This window comes from Ranitomeya imitator, chromosome 4 (genome assembly GCF_032444005.1).
Source record: "Ranitomeya imitator isolate aRanImi1 chromosome 4, aRanImi1.pri, whole genome shotgun sequence".
Lineage (NCBI taxonomy): Eukaryota > Metazoa > Chordata > Amphibia > Anura > Dendrobatidae > Ranitomeya > Ranitomeya imitator.
This window is the reverse complement of record NC_091285.1, coordinates 38,702,230-38,721,921: the sequence shown is the minus strand read 5'-3', so window position 1 is coordinate 38,721,921 and position 19,692 is coordinate 38,702,230. Positions and strand designations below refer to the sequence as shown.

Below are 19,692 nucleotides of genomic sequence, written 5' to 3'. Positions count from 1 at the left end.
CCACTCCATCAAGAACGCCGCGGCCCCACTCCATCCAGAACGCCGCGGCCCCACTCCATCAAGAACGCCACAGCCCCACTCCGTCAAGAACGCCGCGGCCCTGATCCATCAAGAACGCCGCGGCCCCACTCCATCAAGAAAGCCATGGCCCCGATCCATCAAGAACGCCGCGGCCCCGATCCATCAAGAACGCCGCAGCCCCGATCCATCAAGAACGTCGCGGCCCCACTCCATCAAGAACGACGCGGCCCCGATCCATCAAGAACGCTGCGGCCCCGCTCCATCAAGGTATATGGATCGAACAGACGATTACATAGTCAAACTGCTCCTGGTGTGTCGTGTGCGCTCTATCAAGAACTCCGCGGCCCCGCTCCATCAAAAACGCCGCAGCCCTGCTCCATCAAAAACGCCACGACCCCGCTCCATCAAGGTATATGGATCCAACAGACAATTATATAGACAAACTGCTCCTGGTGTGTCAGGTGTGCTCCATCAAGAATGCTGCGGCCCTGCTCCTTGAAGAACGCCGGGGCCCCACTCCATCAAGGTATATGAATCCAACAGACAATTATATAGACAAACTGCTCCTGGTGTGTCAGGTGTGCTCCATCAAGAACGCCGCGGCCCCGATCCATCAAGAACGCCGCGGCCCCACTCCATCAAGAACGCCGCGGCCCCACTCCATCAAGAACGCCGCGGCCCCGATCCATCAAGAACGCAGCGGCCCCGATCCATCAAGAACGCCGCGGCCCCACTCCATCAAGAACGCCGCGGCCCCACTCCATCAAGAACGCCGCGGCCCCGATCCATCAAGAACGCCGCGGCCCCGATCCTTCAAGAACACCGCGGCCCCGATCCATCAAGGTATATGGATCCAACAGACGATTACATAGACAAACTGCTCCTGGTGTGTCGGGTGCGCTCCATGAAGAACGCCGCGGCCCCTTTAGAATTTTCCCCAGAAAATGCATCTCTTCTTAGATTGCTAACAGAACTGGAAATTTGTACATAAGGAAAAAGCAAGTCCTCATGAATCACGACGATAAGCCAGCGACCAACGAGAAGTGCAAAAATAGGAAGGGCAGATGTTCCACAGTATAGAGTGACAGGTCTGCACATCCGGATTCTAGGAATCATCCCCCTGTGGGAAACGTTATGGCAGCCACAATGCTTATCACATTACTTTCCCAGAAACGGATATAAACTATAGGCTATTATAACAACTCTATAAAAAAAAAAAAAAAAAAATTAAAAAGAATGATTTGAGAATAGCAACAGATTACTTTTTTCCCAGTAACGGTGCCCCTCTTGTCTGAAGGCTACACCTAGTATTGCAGCTCAGTCTTTTTTATGTTATAGAAAGGTATAGAGCAGTTTTTTGGAAAAAAAAAAATCAGACCCTTTCCATAATACTGAACAACCCCTAAATATAAGTTTCCATGATAGATCCATAAATTGGCCCCCAATACATACAGGGCTTCACTAATCAATGAGGCGTCTGGACAGTCATTGAGAATAGCTTGCGCATGAAGCGAATTTGCAGAAAGTTTTAAAACATAGGTGAGCGCATAGCAAACTGCCTCCTGTCACTAGGCTTCGCCCATGCCACCTTCCCAAAGGGCAGAGTCAGATCAGAACGTAGCGCATGGACTGGCTGGCTGCTCTCCCGACCAGAGCATGACAGCTGCATGTATTTCTAGGAGAGGAGAGCCGCCAGCCAGTCCGCACACTGTGTTCCGATCTCACCCCGATTTATACAGTCGTCTGACATTGTTGTAACAATGTCCAGAATGAGGTTTGTTTCTGGAGTTTTCGGAGCAGAAATTCTCCAACTCTCCAATCAAAACTTGTTGTTGTTTTTGTTCTTGAGCCATACAACACAGGACTGCTGCACATGCGCAGCTTCTCGGTTTTGAGCGGAGGAATCCACTTTATTCAGGGTGATTATTTTAATTTCTGTTGCATCTATGACTTTCTCTGGACAAGGGAACAGACTTTTCTTCTGCGGATGCGCTGGTCCGGATGTCCTGATATTCCGACAGGAATGATAAAGCCAATGACCAAGAAGAGACTTGCGCATACGTTGGTTCATCTGTCCAAAAACAAGGGCAAACCAAACTGCGCATGTGCAGGTTCTGTGCAAGAGGAAAACGTATAAAAAAAAGGAATTGAGTAGGGGATTTCATCCACGATGATCAAAGGAAAAGGTTCGAGCTTAGTATGGAGATTAGAGGAGGCGAGGATGACCTGGACCCAAGTATGGGGTGGTAGTGTGACATAATACTTCCCCTACAGACGGTCCTCGGAATGGGATACCCACTCGCACCGTCTGTTGGGTCTTCCAATCTGACCGTGGTCCATGTTTTGTCGATATGTGAAATCCGAAGTTTCTTAGGCTGTTTGGTGTTAATAGGGATAATTTTTGGAAAGGTCATTTTTAGGGCAGAATAATTTTTGGACAGTTTGCAAAAAAAAAACTTTCCCATAAGCAAAATTTGAAAACCACGTGTAAATTCATATTTCATTTTGGCAAAATTGGATACATCCAACACCAACAACATTACTCCACAGATCCCTACTGTTTCACCACATTCTGATTGTGATATTTCCATAAAATCCAGCCTGAACATTGTAGTTACTGTCAGTGAGGAGTTTCCAGTAGTTTTTTTTTCCCCCCCCTTTTCAGTGCGTGAAAATTTTATATGGAAAGTTTCCTGTAGCCCTTTGATCATACGATGAGTGTACGACAAAATAATAATAAATTCCTAGTAAGCGTGATTCAGAGGGCGGCTTCAGAGGTTCCGCAACGGCTGTTTAGCTGGAATAAGGACCCGACCGGGACCATCATCCGTTACTAATAAGAAAATTTTGCTTCTTTGAACTTTAAGCTTATTAACACTTATTTATAAATCTTGGAAAATCCCTTTAAGACTACTTTGTTCATTGTCAAGTCTATGTGATGGATATCAGAAATCACAAATAAATGTCCAATCGTCGTGATGGCCGGGGTGTCGTGGTTTCGTCAGTGCGAGTGACGATGGCTCCGAAGAGCTGGATGACGTCCATCTCGCACACAATTACGTCGTTGTACTTGCCACCTCATGAGCCGAGATCCCCATCAGTGTTCTCACTGCAAACCACAGCGAAGAACAGATATAGCGATGTAAGAAAATAAACCTCCCAGACCAAAGCCACAGCTCTGAACAACACGCCGCTGCAAACCGTGTGAAAACCTGAGACTGTCAATAAAACAGACATTTAAAGGGGGTTTCCAGGCATTACCTATCGTTACGCCATTATATCTGTGAGCTCCGTCAACGCCGCCAAGATGGAGCCGAAGAGCACAGCTCCATTCACAGTGTAGTGGCCATCTTTAGGTACTGCAGCTTGGCTTCCAATGAAGTGAATAGGATCTTAGCTGCAGTACCTGTAAACGGCCACTACACAAGGTGTCGGACCTCATCAATCTCATACTGATGACCTAGCCGGAAGATGAGAAACCCAGTAATGAATAGGAAGCTGAGAAATCCGGTGTTGGATACGATCTTCACGCTTCAGTGAAGAATTTGTCTGTCATTGAGGGAGCGGTTTCATTTGTGGTGGTTTCCTTTCCTTAGAGTGGTGGTTTCCTTTCCTTAGAAAGAAAAAAAAAATTTCTACGAGGTCGCATATTTTAGACACCCCCCCCCCACACTTAACAACTTCTCCATAAAAAGGATGGCCTGTAATACCACATTTCCCCTGCAGTGGCCACTATAAGAAAAAAGCATGGTTGACCACAGCTCCGCTAGCTTGCAGGTGTGATCGGCTGATCGCCAGGTCCACTTCCTTTTAGAAATGGGTTATGCAAATGAGATTGCCACCTTACACAAATCAGGGTGCTTTGAAAAATTTTTCCCAAAGAAAATTATTTAAAGGGACTCTGTCACCTGAATTTGGAGGGAACAATCTTCAGCCATGGAGGCGGGGTTTTTGATTCACCCTTTCCTTACCCGCTGGCTGCATGCTGGCTGCAATATTGGATTGAAGTTCATTCTCTGTCCTCCGTAGTACACGCCTGCACAAGGTAATCTTGCTTTGCGCAGGCGTGTACTATGGAGGACAGAGAATGAACTTCAATCCAATATTGCAGCCAGCGGGTAGGGAAAGGGTGAATCAAACACCCAAAAAACCCGCCTCCATGGCTTAAGATTGTTCCCTCCAAATTCAGGTGACAGTGTCCCTTTAAAAATAATAATAAAAAAAAAAAAAAAAACAGAAGAAAATGTCATTCTTTTGGGCACGGTGGCTCATATAACACCAATTTATATGGGTCATACTGAGTATGAAGGAGCGTGCCCCATATTTATTTTTCTCTCTCTCAGGATTGTATCAAACATGTCAAAAAATAAACCTTCAGATTGGAAAACGTGTATATAGGGGTGGTAAACATCTTAAAATGGGACCCGTCACCAGGTCAAAAGTGGCAAGTTTTTGTTCTTAATTTATCCCCATTGCTCCCCTGAGTATGACGTTTTTTGTGTTTTTTAAAATCCGCCATCTGGTTCCTGAGATATGGGGCTTTGTTATTTTGTGATAATGTTTATAATATTTACAAGGAGGTGGTGCTCCCAGGGTAATTATGCAAAGCAGCCTAAAGACACGCCCCTGAGGATCCTGTGAACCACGCCTCCTGATAAAGACTATGAAAATGAGCACCAAATAAAAAAAAAATCTGAATCTCTGGATCCGTATGGCGGATTGTAACAAAACAAGAACTGAATACACAGGGGGTGCAGTGGGAATAACATGAGCGAAAACTGGCCAATTCCAACCCAGTGTCAGGTCCTCTTTAAGGCAGCCCGATTACCGCTCCATACAAATGAACATGTATAGGAACCCTACACATCAGGAGTGGCAACAGTACACTAGAAATGAGAAGTCTTGTTTCGGCCGGTTTAGTCCATCAATCGTGATCTTTACCAACGATGGGTCTCCAGATCCGAACTCAACAACCTCATGTGGACACTGATTATTCCTCTCAAGATCAATGGGATTTTTAATTCTTTAGTTTATTGATCATTGTCTGACTGACCACCACTGCTGTCTGTCAGCGGTAGCCGGCCACATAGGCAAGGAGCGCAGCGCTTACAAGTTCTTTGCTATAGAGTTTGCAAGCGCTGCTCTAAAGCTGACCAGATCCATCCAGCTTCACTCCCACTGCGCTCCTCTGATACCTTTGCTTGCAGCATGGTGCAGGGTACATCGTTTACACCACGGGGTCATCTATTTTGCGGGCATCAAACGTCAATCAAGAGCGATGCAAAAAGCACTGCAATCGGGAGAATAACACTAATTAAAGGGGTTGTAAACGATCCCCTAGCCATAGGACAACATTGATATCTGGGAGTCCGACCACCGAGATCCCCACAATCCAAAGAATGGAGTGGAGATCAAGCAGAACTTCCTGAATCAGAACCCAATATATAATTAAAGGGGGGCGCGCAAAGATTTGACACTAGGCAACTGATGAGACACCCACCGAGCAAAAGCGTCTCATCACCTCAATCCCCTACTAGACTGATTGTACCTGTGTGTGTTTATAGGGGATCAGCCACTGGGGACAGGTCTCGGACTGGTCGTCTAAGGTGCATAGCCCCCCAGTTGGATTATAGATTGTCAAAGTGTGTTTCCTCCAGAACGTCACGGCCGTAATACCGCAGCTAGACTCCAATCAATGCAGCATTATCTTACCATCAGGTTCCGATTAATCATGTGCCCTGCCACAAAATTCAGAATATGGGACTGACAGTGATGTATTCTGACCTCCGAATTCGGAGCTCAATCAGTCCTAAAGGGATTAAATGGATTGGTAGTGTGAACGCTTGACCATCGCTTCATTCAAATGGGACCACCATTGTCATAATCAGTGGGAGTCCCAACACCATCCTATCCGATTTATAAGTAACAAGTATTGATCTTGAGCCAACCCCTTTATGAGGCAGACAAAACCCAAAAATGGGAACGATATTACAAAATTGGCCAATATAAAAAAAAAAAAAAAAAAAAAGAGAGAGAATAGGCTACGGATTTACATTATCCAAAAATAACAAATTTTCAATGCATCTGTCCCTCTCTCCGTGGAAGGACGGGAGCGGCCAGATGAGCTCCGCAGTGCAGACAGGAGGCGGAATTTTCAGGTGATAAATAAAAATGTAATGACTTTAAAATGGGGGAAACAAATGTGTAAAATAAATGAAAACAAAATTAAAGAAAAATGAAAATAAGTAAAATCATAAAAAAATAAAATAAAAATATATATATATATATAATAAATATATAATTTAACAGCATATATATTTGGTCATGCATAATGCAAAAAAAAAAAAAAGCCTCAAAAAAAGCCTCTCAAGAGTCGGCTAGTAAGGGATCGCATAACCCAAGACCCGAGAGCGAACTGCGATTCTTCACAGATTTCGTTACTACGCAGAATGTGGCAAAACGTGATGGTCGCTATTACAAATGGGTCCGACGATCGCAGTCGGGGGTCTGTCATGTGACGGATCTAAAGCAATTTGGGGGAAAAAAAATTGGCTTACTGATGATTCCAAGAGACCGAAGATTTTTGTCATCAACGCGTTTCGAAGATCTGACATCAGGAATAAGCACGAATCATGCGATGGATCTAACAATCTAGATCTTTCAGCGCACATGTGAACAATAATATCTATATATATATATATATATATATATATATACACACACACACACACCACGCATGCTGTGACTTGTGGTTCTTCGCTCTATTTGCAATGGAGGAGATAGGAGGAGGTGATTAATGATCTTGACGATTAAGGAGCAGAACATTATTAGACATTTTGCATTATATTAATGGATGCTTTCGCCAAGTTTACGTTTCGCCTTCGCATCCAGTACGTAAAACCTATGGGATCATCAGCCAGAAGCTGCCAACACTGCAGCAACGAAGCGACGCTGGTAATGATAGGCTTCACAGATGGAGCAGATTTAATTGCAACATGAAGAATGAGCTACGAGCCCGGATAGAGATAATACACAGACCTGAGGTGCTGCAGCAGCTCCGTCCGCGGTGTGCGCTCAGCAGGGTCCCACAGCCAGGAATAGACACAACAATGCGACCACCAGGACACTCACCACTTCCTGCAACAAAAGTGGAAATTCCCAACCTGAAGGCAGCCAATCAGAGAGCAGGACTCGAAGTCCCGCCTCCTCAAAGAGCAGTGACTTCCTGTAGCGCTCCGGACACGCCCCTAATCCTCAGAGGACACGCCCCCTCCGTTGCTTTACCTTTACGTGTGAATGAGGTGGCGCACAGTCTTCCACTTTTCCTTTCTGGCAGCAGCAGCCCGTGCGCAGAGGTGTAATGTCGTGTAGTGCAGTGTTGTCAGGAGAGAGGAGGCAGAACGGGCTGAAGTGCTGCAAAGTGAAACTGAAGTGAAAAATACTTGTTTCCTCAACAAAAATGCAAATTTATACACGTCTGTACATATAGAGTAGCCGGTAAGGGAATATTATATCACAGCTGTAGAGAGGGACGCGGAGCGCACAGCCAAGGGTCATACATTGCTCCGCGCTCCCCTCACACTATGGCGTCCGTGCTCCCCTCACACTGGCGTCCGCGCTCCCCTCACACTATGGCGTCCGCGCTCCCCTCACACTATGGCGTCCGTGCTCCCCTCACACTGGCGTCCGCGCGCCCCTCACACTATGGCGTCCGTGCTCCCCTCACACTATGGCGTCCGTGCGCCCCTCACACTGTGGCGTCCGTGCACCCCTCACACTATGGCGTCCGTGCACCCCTCACACTATGGCGTCCGTGCACCTCACACTATGGCGTCCGCGCGCCCCTCACACTATGGCGTCCGTGCGCCCCTCACACTATGGCGTCCGTGCGCCCCTCACACTATGGCGTCCGTGCACCTCACACTATGGCGTCCGTGCACCCCTCACACTATGGCGTCCGCGCGCCCCTCACACTATGGCGTCCGCGCGCCCCTCACACTATGGCGTCCGTGCGCCCCTCACACTATGGCGTCCGTGCGCCCCTCACACTATGGCGTCCGTGCCCCCTCACACTATGGCGTCCATGCACCTCACACTATGGCGTCCGTGCGCCCCTCACACTATGGCGTCCGTGCGCCTCTCACACTATGGCGTCCGCGCGCCCCTCACACTATGGCGTCCGTGCACCCCTCACACTATGGCGTCCGTGCACCCCTCACACTATGGCGTCCGTGCGCCCCTCACACTATGGCGTCCGTGCACCTCACACTATGGCGTCCGCGCGCCCCTCACACTATGGCGTCCGTGCACCCCTCACACTATGGCGTCCGTGCACCTCTCACACTATGGCATCCGTGCACCCCTCACACTATGGCGTCCGTGCACCCCTCACACTATGGCGTCCGTGCACCCCTCACACTATGGCGTCCGCGCGCCCCTCACACTATGGCGTCCGTGCGCCCCTCACACTATGGCGTCCGTGCGCCCCTCACACTGTGGCGTCCGTGCACCCCTCACACTATGGCGTCCGTGCACCCCTCACACTGTGGCGTCCGTGCACCCCTCACACTATGGCGTCCGTGCTCCCCTCACACTATGGCGTCCGTGCTCCCCTCACACTATGGCGTCCGTGCTCCCCTCACACTATGGCGTCCGTGCACCTCTCACACTATGGCGTCCGTGCACCTCTCACACTATGGCGTCCGTGCACCCCTCACACTATGGCGTCCGTGCTCCCCTCACACTATGGCGTCCGTGCTCCCCTCACACTATGGCGTCCGTGCTCCCCTCACACTATGGCGTCCGTGCTCCCCTCACACTATGGCGTCCGTGCACCTCTCACACTATGGCGTCCGTGCACCTCTCACACTATGGCGTCCGTGCACCCCTCACACTATGGCGTCCGCGCGCCCCTCACACTATGGCGTCCGTGCGCCCCTCACACTATGGCGTCCGCGCGCCTCTCACACTATGGCGTCCGCGCGCCCCTCACACTATGGCGTCCGCGCGCCTCTCACACTATGGCGTCCGCGCGCCCCTGACACTATGGCGTCCGCGCGCCTCTCACACTATGGCGTCCGCGCGCCCCTCACACTATGGCGTCCGTGCACCTCTCACACTATGGCATCCGTGCACCCCTCACACTATGGCGTCCGTGCGCCCCTCACACTATGGCGTCCGCGCGCCTCTCACACTATGGCGTCCGCGCGCCCCTCACACTATGGCGTCCGCGCGCCTCTCACACTATGGCGTCCGCGCGCCCCTGACACTATGGCGTCCGCGCGCCTCTCACACTATGGCGTCCGCGCGCCCCTCACACTATGGCGTCCGTGCACCTCTCACACTATGGCATCCGTGCACCCCTCACACTATGGCGTCCGTGCGCCCCTCACACTATGGCGTCCGTGCACCTCTCACACTATGGCATCCGTGCACCCCTCACACTATGGCGTCCGTGCGCCCCTGACACTATGGCGTCCGCGCGCCTCTCACACTATGGCGTCCGCGCGCCCCTCACACTATGGCGTCCGCGCGCCTCTCACACTATGGCGTCCGCGCGCCCCTGACACTATGGCGTCCGCGCGCCTCTCACACTATGGCGTCCGCGCGCCCCTCACACTATGGCGTCCGTGCACCTCTCACACTATGGCATCCGTGCACCCCTCACACTATGGCGTCCGTGCGCCCCTCACACTATGGCGTCCGTGCACCTCTCACACTATGGCGTCCGTGCACCTCTCACACTATGGCGTCCGTGCACCTCTCACACTATGGCGTCCGCGCTCCCCTCACACTATGGCGTCCGTGCACCCCTCACACTATGGCGTCCGTGCACCCCTCACACTATGGCGTCCGTGCACCCCTCACACTATGGCGTCCGTGCACCCCTCACACTATGGCGTCCGTGCACCTCTCACACTATGGCGTCCGTGCACCCCTCACACTATGGCGTCCGTGCGCCCCTCACACTATGGCGTCCGTGCACCTCTCACACTATGGCGTCCGTGCACCTCTCACACTATGGCGTCCGTGCACCTCTCACACTATGGCGTCCGCGCTCCCCTCACACTATGGCGTCCGTGCACCCCTCACACTATGGCGTCCGTGCACCTCTCACACTATGGCGTCCGTGCACCTCTCACACTATGGCGTCCGTGCTCCCCTCACACTATGGCGTCCGTGCTCCCCTCACACTATGGCGTCCGTGCACCTCTCACACTATGGCGTCCGTGCACCTCTCACACTATGGCGTCCGTGCACCCCTCACACTATGGCGTCCGCGCGCCCCTCACACTATGGCGTCCGCGCGCCCCTCACACTATGGCGTCCGCGCGCCCCTCACACTATGGCGTCCGCGCGCCCCTCACACTATGGCATCCGCGCGCCTCTCACACTATGGCGTCCGCGCGCCCCTGACACTATGGCGTCCGCGCGCCTCTCACACTATGGCGTCCGCGCGCCCCTCACACTATGGCGTCCGTGCACCTCTCACACTATGGCGTCCGTGCACCCCTCACACTATGGCGTCCGTGCGCCCCTCACACTATGGCGTCCGTGCACCTCTCACACTATGGCGTCCGTGCACCTCTCACACTATGGCGTCCGCGCTCCCCTCACACTATGGCGTCCGTGCACCCCTCACACTATGGCGTCCGTGCACCTCTCACACTATGGCGTCCGTGCACCTCTCACACTATGGCGTCCGCGCTCCCCTCACACTATGGCGTCCGTGCACCCCTCACACTATGGCGTCCGTGCACCTCTCACACTATGGCGTCCGCGCTCCCCTCACACTATGGCGTCCGCGCGCCTCTCACACTATGGCATCCACGCGCCTCTCACACTATGGCGTCCGCGCGCCCCTGACACTATGGCGTCCGCGCGCCTCTCACACTATGGCGTCCGCGCGCCCCTCACACTATGGCGTCCGTGCGCCTCTCACACTATGGCGTCCGTGCACCCCTCACACTATGGCGTCCGTGCGCCCCTCACACTATGGCGTCCGTGCACCTCTCACACTATGGCGTCCGTGCACCTCTCACACTATGGCGTCCGCGCTCCCCTCACACTATGGCGTCCGTGCACCCCTCACACTATGGCGTCCGTGCACCTCTCACACTATGGCGTCCGCGCTCCCCTCACACTATGGCGTCCGCGCGCCTCTCACACTATGGCATCCGCGCGCCCCTCACACTATGGCATCCGCGCGCCTCTCACACTATGGCGTCCGCGCGCCCCTGACACTATGGCGTCCGCGCGCCCCTCACACTATGGCGTCCGCGCGCCCCTCACACTATGGCGTCCGTGCACCTCTCACACTATGGCGTCCGTGCACCTCTCACACTATGGCGTCCGCGCTCCCCTCACACTATGGCGTCCGTGCACCCCTCACACTATGGCGTCCGTGCACCTCTCACACTATGGCGTCCGTGCACCTCTCACACTATGGCGTCCGCGCTCCCCTCACACTATGGCGTCCGCGCGCCCCTCACACTATGGCGTCCGTGCTCCCCTCACACTATGGCGTCCGTGCACCTCTCACACTATGGCGTCCGTGCACCTCTCACACTATGGCGTCCGTGCACCTCTCACACTATGGCGTCCGTGCACCCCTCACACTATGGCGTCCGCGCGCCCCTCACACTATGGCGTCCGCGCGCCTCTCACACTATGGCGTCCGCGCGCCTCTCACACTATGGCGTCCGTGCGCCCCTCACACTATGGCGTCAGCCCCTCAGACTATGGCGTCCGCGCGCCCCTCACACTATGGCGTCCGCGCGCCCCTCACACTATGGCGTCCGCGCGCCCCTCACACTATGGCGTCCGCGCGCCCCTCACACTATGGCGTCCGGGCACCCCTCACACTATGGCGTCCGCGCGCCCCTCACACTATGGCGTCCGCGCGCCCCTCACACTATGGCGTCCGCGCGCCCCTCACACTATGGCGTCCGCGCGCCCCTCACACTATGGCGTCCGCGCGCCCCTCACACTATGGCGTCCGCGCGCCCCTCACACTATGGCGTCCGCGCGCCCCTCACACTATGGCGTCCGCGCGCCCCTCACACTATGGCGTCCGCGCGCCCCTCACACTATGGCGTCCGCGCGCCCCTCACACTATGGCGTCCGCGCGCCCCTCACACTATGGCGTCCGGGCGCCCCTCACACTATGGCGTCCGCGCGCCCCTCACACTATGGCGTCCGGGCACCCCTCACACTAAGGCGTCCGTGCACCTCTCAGACTACGACGTCCGTGCTCCCCTCACACTATGGCGTCCGCGCGCCCCTCACACTATGGCGTCCGTGCTCCCCTCAGACTACGACGTCCATGCTCCCCTCAGACTACGACGTCCGTGCCCCCCTCAGATTATGGCGTCCGTGCGCCCCTCAGACTACGACGTCCGTGCCCCCCTCAGACTATGGCGTCCGTGCGCCCCTCAGACTATGATGTCCGTGCTCCCCTCAGACTACGACGTCCGTGCGCCCCTCAGACTACGATGTCCATGCTCCCCTCAGACTATGGCGTCCGTGCTCCCCTCAGACTATGATGTCCGTGCCCCCCTCAGACTATGGCGTCCGTGCGCCCCTCAGACTACGACGTCCGTGCGCCCCTCAGACTATGACATCTATTAGATTACATTACAAGCCAATGTGATTGCAGATTATTTTGTTCCCCATTGATCTGTAACACTTCTTTTCTGAATCTTGACATTGTGCCAGTATTGGACTACGCGGAATGCAACATGGAGTCCCGATGGAGGGGGCTGGACGGTGTGCAGGATGGCAAGGCTGGATGAAGGGAGGAAGAGGTTGCAGTGTAAAGGATGAAGTTCAGGTGAGAGGGAGGTGCTGGGATGTGGGACCTTGTGTTTGACACCTGAGGGGGACTCTGGGAGGATCATTAACTCAAGGCATTGTGGTGGTTAACACCTGGGGATTTACACTTAAAGGGTTATTTCAATCTTCATAGATGGATATTGTAGAAACAAGCACTTCTGCCATTTACTGCTTATTAAAATTTGCACCCACTTCTGAGATATTAACACTTGTTGGTTGCCTAGGTGACCGACCACCTGTGCTGAAGCAGGTCAGGATTAGGAGGTAACAGCGTGCTTTAGCAATCTCAGACAAATTCAAAACTTACAATAGAAAAGAGCTTGTAAGCACTGCGCGTGTTTTGCGGTCTAGCAGTGGTGGTCGGTCTCTAAGGCAAACAGGAAAAGAAATCCAGCTTCCAAAAATATCAAAATTTGAGGATAAAATCCAAAGTCCAATGACATGGTTCACAGGAGAATGAGTAGCAGCAGGCTACGCGTTTCGAACAATGAGTTATTTTTCAAAAGGCTTTGAAAAAGAACTCATTGTTCGAAACGCGTAGCCTGCTGCTACTCATTCTCCTGTGAACCATGTCATTGGACTTTGGATTTTATCCTCAATAAATTTTGATATTTTTGGAAGCTGGATTTCTTTTCCTGTTTGCCTTATCGTTCCACGTGATGACTGCACGGTATCCGGGCTTCCCCACAACAAATGCCTAATAGGTGAGCTGGTTTTTCACTATTTTTCCTTGTTCAGTTCAGTCTCTAAGGCAGCCAGCTGTAAACAAAAGAAAAAGGTGTTAATATCTGAACAGCTATACATTCCAATTTGTAGGTATTTACAAGCATTATTTAATAATACCCATTTCCATTAAGGGAGGGAACCGTGGCTGATGCCATACGGTGCACAGTGACCAGCACTTTTTTTGGGAACTGTGGCTGACAATTAGAGGGGGCACTGTGGCTGACAATTAGAGGGGGCTAGAGATGACAACTAGAGGGGGCACTGTGGATGACAATTAGAGGGGGCACTGTGGATGGATGACAATTAGAGGGGGCACTGTGGATGACAGAGGGGGCTCTGTGGATGACAACTGGAGGGGGGCACTGTGGATGACAATTAGAGGGGGCACTGGATGACAGAGGGGGCTCTTTGAATGACAACTGGAGGGGGGCACTGTGGATGACATTAGGGGAGGAATTGTGGATGACAATTAAGAGGGGGCACTGTGGATGGCTATTAATGGGGGTACTGCGGATGGCTATTAGAGGGGGCACTGCGGATGGCTATTAGAGGGGGATCAGTGGATGACAACTGTAGGGGGCACGGGATGAAAATTAGGGGAGGCATTATGGATGACAATTAGAGGGGGCATTGTGGATGACAACTGGAGGGGGCACTGTGGATGACAATTAGGGGGGCACTGTGGCTGAGAGTTAACGAGGGCACTGTGGATGAGAATTAGGGGAAGCACCATGGATGACAACTGGAGGGGCCACTGTGGATGACAATTAGGGGGGCACTGTGGCTGAGAGTTAGGGAGGGCACTGTGGATGAGAATTAGGGGAAGCACCATGGATGACAACTGGAGGGGGCACTGTGGATGACAATTAGAGGGGCCACTGTGGTGGAGAATTGAATGGGGAATTGTGGCTGAGAATTAAGGGGGCATTGAATGACAATTAGGGGGGGCACTGTGGATGACAATTAGGGGGAGCAATGTGGCTAGCAATTAGGGGAGGCACTGTGAATGACAACTGGGGGGGCACTGAATGACAATTAAAGGGGGCACTGTGTATGAAAATTAGGAGGGCACCGTGGATAACAGTTAGGGGGCATTGTGAATGACAAGGGGTGGCACTGTGGATGACAATTGGGGGGGCACTGAATGACAATTAAAGGCGCATTATGGATGACAATTGGGGAGCACCGTGGATGACAATCAGTGACAAATAGTGGTGCACTGTAGATGACAATTAGGGGTCACTGTGGATGGCTATTAGAGAGGCATTGGTAAGCAGGGGGATACTATAGGTGACACTTAGGGGATGCTCAGGATTACCCATGAGGTGGTGTTGAGAATGTGTCATTTGAGGGGGGTCCTGAGGATGACTCTTAGCGCAAACATTGCTCTGGGTAGGATCATGATAAAAACTTGAATCCCACCCGAGTATAATCTCACTGCTTGGAATGAGGCCAATAGCAGCGTCCGCGCAGCAGGATGATAGGATCACATAATGCCCACAGTTTGGTGCCACTTTGTAGAGTAATTTCAGAATCTCCGATACTTTTACAGGAATTCACCAAGTAATGATTTGAAATTAATACGGCCACAATATCCCCATTTCCAGCCACAGTACACTGCCGGTTCAGGCCGCTCATTCCAAATTTACACAACAGGTGTGGTTGTTCTTAGATGATTGCGGGAATAGTCATTGTAATAAATGTCATCTGTCACGTGAAAGCAAATAGACAAAAACATATTACCTGCGTGACTCACAGAGCATTGTAACCGAATGCAATAGAAAACTGCAGCCAATGAGACTACAAGCTGGATCCTGTCATCTGTAAGGCTATGTGCACACGTTGCGGATTAGGCTTAGGAATTTCTGGTGCGGATTCTGTCTCTCCTGGCAGAAAACGCACCTGCGGATTTGTGGCGTTTTTTGTGCGGTTCCTCAGCGTTTTTGCTGCGGTTTTCTTGCGGATTTGCTGCGTTATTTACCCCTCCGGTTTTCTATAATGGAATGGATACAAAAACGCTGCAGATTCACAAAAAAGTAGTGACATGCTACTTCTTTTAAACCGCAGCGTTTCCGCAGCGGATTTTCCGCAAAGTGTGCACAGCTTTTTTTTTTCTCATTGATTTACACTTGTACTGTAAATCAATTGTGGATCTGCAGCGTTTCTGCACTGCAAAAAACGCTGCGGATCCGCAGAGAATCCACAACGTGTGAACATACCCTTACTGGAAAGAACAGTCCCTGGGCGAGTAGGAGCAGTCTCCGTATAACGCTCGTCGCCCCTTATCACTACATATTTTGGTGAACTCCAAAATACTATTAAAAAATTAAATTTGCACCTGCATAAAAATTCTGTCAATCAATGTGCAGCTCTGAGTCATGGAGCCATCCTATTTAAATAGGATAAACCCAGGGATGAATGCAAAATTATATCTGCGAAGTAAGGAATTTTAGCCATACCTGCAGAAGAGTCAGCAAATCTCCTGATTTCTTCCACAGTCTCTAGAAACCAGCGATTCCTAATATTTTCTTGTGCTCCTGGCACATTCAGAAAAGAGGAGAATGGGTCAGGGAAGGAGTGTAATAGGCTTCTCATCTCACCTCTTTGAGGAGTGTTTTTTTTGTTTGTTTTTTTAACGGCCTTCAGCTCAATTTCGAGCCATGGCGACTTGATGGATGAACGCTCTAGGAGGATCGATCTTGTGAAACTTAAGGTACCTTCACACTGAACGATATCGCTAGCGATCCGTGATGTTGCAGCGTCCTGGCTAGCGATATCGTTCAGTTTGACACGCAGCAGCGATCTGGATCCTGCTGTGCCATCGTTGATCGGAGCAGAAAATCCCGAACTTTATTTCGTCGCTGGACTCCCGCAGACATCGCTGAATCGGCGTGTGTGACGCCGATTCAGCGATGTCTTCACTGGTAACCAGGGTAAACATCGGGTTACTAAGCGCAGGGCAGCGCTTAGTAACCCGATGTTTACCCTGGTTACCAGCGTAAAAGTCAAAAAAACAAACACTACATACTTACCTTCCGCTGTCTGTCCCCCGGCGCTGTGCTTCTCTGCACTGGCTGTGAGCGCCGGCCAGCCGGAAAGCAGAGCACAGTGGTGACGTCACCGCTGTGCTTTCCGGCCGCTGTGCTCACAGTCAGTGCAGGAAAGCACAGCGCCGGGGACAGACAGCGGAAGGTAAGTATGTAGTGTTTGTTTTTTTTACTTTTACGCTGGTAACCAGGGTAAACATCGGGTTACTAAGCGCGGCCCTGCGCTTAGTAACCCGATGCTTACCCTGGTTACCGGCATCGTTGGTCGCTGGAGAGCTGTCTGTGTGACAGCTCTCCAGCGACCAAACAGCGATCGACATCGTTGTCGGTATCGCTGCAGCGTCGCTGAGTGTGAAGGTACCTTTAGATAGCTCCACCAACGTCTTCTCTGCCATTATCCTGACAGTATCAAGTCATTGTGTCACGGGTATGACAGAGGCTGCAGCAGACAGTCGCAAAGCATCTGGCTGCAGAAGGTCTCTGCGTTCGGCTTTGCAAACACCTTCTTACCCTTCTGACTCTTTGACCCAGTGGCTCTAATTGACATGACACACCTGGACCTAGGTGTTATAGACTCCCAGCTTGCTGCTGGGAGTTGCCGGTGATATTTCCTTTTCCCCCCTGTTGAGGCTTGGAGCTATAGCAGTCGGCTATCTTCTTCTTTGGTGTTGCTCAAGGACATCTGTGTTATATCTCTGAGTCTTCTCAAGATAAGTATTCCCCTTGTTTGTCTACCCCAGCTGTCCTTAGTGGTAATGGGGATTGACTAGTGCTCATCCTGTCCTTCCCTATGCAGGGCTTATTGCCAGTGTAAGGCAGGGATTAGGTTCCTGCTCGGCTATAAGTGCAGAACCTATATAGGGATGTTTAGGGCAAATAGGGTGACGTTAGATCTGCCTAGGGGGTCTACACTCCCCCCATCCCTAGTGTTATCCCTTTGTGTTGCACTTAGTCTTTCTTACACTGTGCATGACACATTGGTTGCTGGTCTTCCTTTTTGCCTTGTTCCTTCTATTCTTCTGACCTCGATATCCTTCTCCAGTGATTGCGCTCTTCGTAGGCAAATCATAGCTTGATGATACTTGCTTCGAGTAACATGTCTGGCTTGATTTGCTCCAAAATTGATTTATTTGTTCTTCTTGCCATCCATAGGATTGAAAACATCCTTCTCTGGCACCACATTTCGAAGGCATTGATTCTTCTTCCGTCTTGTTTCTTTATCGTCCAGCTTTCACATCTGTATGTTATCACAGAAAAGAACAAACTATGAGCAGTGAAATGTTCCTTGATTTGAAGACCTTGTCCAGTGACTTCATTGTTGAGTTGCCCATATTCTTCTATTCTTCCATTGACTTCCGGTGTCGTCGCTGAGTGATCATCGATCCGAGTAGTTGAAGTCCTTTACAACTTCCAGTTCATCGCTGTCCATCTCAACTGTGTCCTGGTCGTACCCGCGGTGCCCAGTATTATTGTGTTGAGTAGCAATCCCATGCTCGAGCTTTCCGTCTCGACACTCCGTAATAAATCCTTCATTCCATCTACACTTGTTGTTATCAATGATCTATGGTCTGTGTACTTAAGATTGTTGATAATTTGTTCATCGATTTTAATTGCTTCTTCTTTTTCAGCAAGTAGAGTCTTCCGGAAAATAGCTAAAGGGGTGTAGATATGGGAAAAATTGGCAAATATGAACTTACCCCATCAATTCGTAAACAGTGGTTGGACCTCAACCTATCAGACATTAATATCATGTTCTGTGGATATGTACGTGGCTTTGGTCAAGGCGTCCCTTTAATTGTAAAGTAGTGAAAAGTGACACTCCAGGTAATATTAGTGAACTTATGATACAATCACAGCAAGACGAGCTATATAATCGTACCCTGCATATGTGGCAAAATTTTGGGCTATAATAAATAATTTTTGCCATTCAAGTTCATTAAAAAAATATTTCAAAATTTGGCTTTTTCAGGCTCTTTATTTCCTTGCAGAACGAGTTTGAAACTCTTATCTATTTTTTTTAGCTGACTTATGACCTCATTAAAGTTCAATTCAACATTGATGTGGTCTTTGGTCTAATTTATAACCAATGAATCCATTCTGCAGACAGAAATGTGGATACAAAAAGCCTGTAAAAGCCCCAAAATGCTAATTTTTTTAATGAAATTCAATTGTATAAATTATTATAAGTCCAAAATACATAAAGTTAAGTAAAGAAATGTTTTTTGGGTTTTTTTTAAAGTCCATATCCATTAAAATTGGATACAAACCATTGTGTTTTACCTAGGACGGCAGGTGAACCTACAGAGTAAAATAACAGGGGTTACGCGTAGCAGAGACCCTCAGATTGACGGCATTCTATAATGTTAGACATTGCCAGATAACAGTGCGGTAATCTGCCGGCGCTGGACTTAGTCCGGACCAACCAGTCTTACAAGACATGACAAGGTGCCGCCATGTGTGCAAAGAGCAGGAAAAAAAAAATCCAAAGACTGACATTTGGGATTTTCCCTTGAAACAACTCTCACCTTTACTCACCCTTAAAGTATGTCAATAAATTGCTGTAATTCTGAAGTTATATCCTTTCAAGAGCTGAATTCCTTGTAACCTCGTAACCGGCATATATACTTGCAAGCGTGTGTTCTAAATGGGGAGAGGGGACCAAGTCGCTGGTAGACAAACTGGCAGCTGCTTATCTACCCTGAAAATACAGGATTGGGCATGTTGAAATTTAACATGCCCCATCCTTTTTTTTTCCCCTCTGATGTCTGCAGAATGAACATCTAGTACAGTTTTGATGGTCGACCAGTCACAAAGAAATAGGCGCGTTCAGCCGCCATTAGTAACGTCAATGGCCTTATTGGCAATTTGGCCTGAATCTCGATTGTTCAGGGGCTTCAGTCTGGTGGATCCACAGACATATAGCTCAAACGCAATGTGAACCTGGCCCTAGGGGGCATAGGATGTGTTAAAACATGATTTTTGCGGGGAGGTGATGAGAGCATTGGGGAAAAAAAAAAATAGTAATTTTGGGGGGTTGCCTTTTTTTTTTCTTCACCATATTAAT

General features: G+C 50.6%; 1 protein-coding gene and 1 long non-coding RNA gene across 3 annotated transcripts in view; one reads left to right on the top strand and one right to left on the bottom strand.

The window, feature by feature from the left end:
• The window catches only part of TNIP1 (TNFAIP3 interacting protein 1), a 55,132-nt gene extending 47,938 nt beyond the window's left edge, over positions 1-7,194 (bottom strand). The window contains exon 1 of the mRNA XM_069763554.1: positions 7,060-7,194. The gene's annotated coding sequence lies outside the window, so the exon portion shown is untranslated. The remainder of the gene's footprint in view (positions 1-7,059) is intronic.
• A 93-nt stretch (positions 7,195-7,287) lies between these two features.
• Positions 7,288-18,163, top strand: LOC138673931 (uncharacterized). Of its 2 annotated transcripts, none has more exons than XR_011320377.1 (3): positions 7,288-7,322; positions 12,739-12,853; positions 17,781-18,163. It is a non-coding gene; the product is annotated as an uncharacterized lncRNA (long non-coding RNA). The 2 variants fall into 2 exon arrangements; XR_011320376.1 differs by lacking the exon at positions 7,288-7,322 and adding an exon at positions 7,394-7,518.
• The last annotated feature ends 1,529 nt before the right edge of the window (positions 18,164-19,692 follow it).